The sequence below is a fragment of the Mastigoproctus giganteus genome, chromosome 10, assembly GCF_048544385.1.
Source record: "Mastigoproctus giganteus isolate SK-2022 chromosome 10, ASM4854438v1, whole genome shotgun sequence".
NCBI lineage: Eukaryota > Metazoa > Arthropoda > Arachnida > Uropygi > Thelyphonidae > Mastigoproctus > Mastigoproctus giganteus.
Genome location: NC_143584.1, coordinates 32,596,064 through 32,597,892, shown reverse-complemented (window position 1 = coordinate 32,597,892; position 1,829 = coordinate 32,596,064). Strand labels below are relative to the sequence as shown.

The 1,829-nt window shown below is 34.6% G+C and overlaps 1 protein-coding gene across 1 annotated transcript in view; it reads right to left on the bottom strand.

The window, feature by feature from the left end:
- The window catches only part of LOC150078944 (uncharacterized), a 3,708-nt gene extending 3,002 nt beyond the window's left edge, over positions 1–706 (bottom strand). The window contains exon 1 of the mRNA XM_090382517.1: positions 586–706. The gene's annotated coding sequence lies outside the window, so the exon portion shown is untranslated. The remainder of the gene's footprint in view (positions 1–585) is intronic.
- Positions 707–1,829: the final 1,123 nt, after the last annotated feature.

The window sequence follows — 1,829 nt, the reverse complement described above, 5'->3', positions numbered from 1 at the left end:
CTTCGATATTAAAATATTTTGTATTACATTTCTTTTAAATGAATGAACAAAATTAATGTGCTTTTACGAGTACTTAATAAATTACTCGATAAACATTTAATACCAAGCTTAAATATTACATTATAAACGTTATATCACAAAGCAGCTATCAGTTATTCTTAAAAGCGCCAATCCTGACAACATTTTATGGGTAAAAGATATCCCCTGTACTGGTGGTACCTTATAAACAAAGCCAATCTGAATTGTCAATAACAGTCCTATAATTTCCCCTACACCTGCTGGCAGATTTCCATCTACCAATAGAAATTCCTGCTAAAATACCGTAATTTCTTGTTAGCAATGCAATCTTGTGACATCATATTTGCGTCACCAAATATTACATATTACGTATTTAATACAAGTTTGCGACCTTGTTTCCAGCAGTTTATAGTGAAATGATTATATGAGGATGGATCCCATGAAACCCTTAACTATTATTATTACGATATGAAATTAACTTATTAAAATATAATTTCTTTAAATTTTTACTTCACAAATAAAAGACGTATCATTCCTCAATTTATGCTTTAGCAAAAGCCAGCTTACCTTCTTTCAGCCCAACTAAATGTCATGTCCAACTAAATCACGGCACATCTTCAACCACTGATCTGGAGAAGCCGCAGGCTCCTTTTGTATTCACAAGAAATAACCAGAGGTAATGCAGTCACGTGCTGAAAAGGAAATGACGTCCATTGACCATACAGTGAATCTTAGCTTCGTGTTTTATTTGTTTGACATTGACAAGTTCATACGCAGTTAAGCATGATGGTGTTTATATTAACAGGGAAGTAGAAACATGAGAAATAAGAGACGAAGCCTGAATTCGGCGAAGTAATCGATCGAGAGTTTCTAAGAAGTTCCTCGTCCAATTGAAATATGAGTAAGCAAAACGAGAGACTGCTAACAGACATTCGTAAACTCAGCCACAGATGTCAAAATGTCAGGCGATTAACGTGGAGAAGGTGAACATTTGCGCAAAATAAAATATAGTAGATGCTCTCTTTAGATATTTTTGTTAGAAGATGGTCAAAGTTGAATATCTAGATCGAATTCGTTTGTTGCTCAAGCACCCTGTCAATATAAAAACTAAAATTAACTAGCACAAAAACTGGTAATTTCATGGAAATAATCTTCTAGTATATATAATTCTTTAAAGCCGTGTCTCTCTGACGTTCCCATCATGCATTTTATTATTATTATTATTTAATAATCTCTTAAATCGGACATTATTATTATCATAAATGAAAATATCGTACTTGTTTTCTTTAAAGAGAAAAACTATTAGCCTATAGCGAATAGCCGTACTTCCTGCCTATTTGCCTGAGGCGTATTAACAGAAGAAACACAGCCCACAAGAAGGAAAGGAATGTAATTTGGATTAATGAGGAAACTACTAGTACCACTGACATCACAATGCAATGTATATCAATTCTGATTACGAAACGGGTTCTGATGCAACTGTATGGAAGCAAGTTTCGTTGCTAACTAGAGTCAGAAATCAAATAAGAGATGTTAGCAGTAATATGGGTAGATATAACTGACATGCATGAAAGAAAATGAATCAGAATAAATTCTTGGCGTCTACGCAAGCATCCAATATTGACCATACTCCATTCATTGAAAATTACTGTGGCACCGTCCCTTGCGGCTAACACAGTCCGTAGACTATGTCGTTGGAACTAATGACATTAAGAGTAAGAGATCTGCAGATTTATTCAACAAGTACAGGTCAATGTCGAAAAAAAGTCGCGACATAGGGTTCAATGTGAAAATGTCTGCAGTTCTGCCCA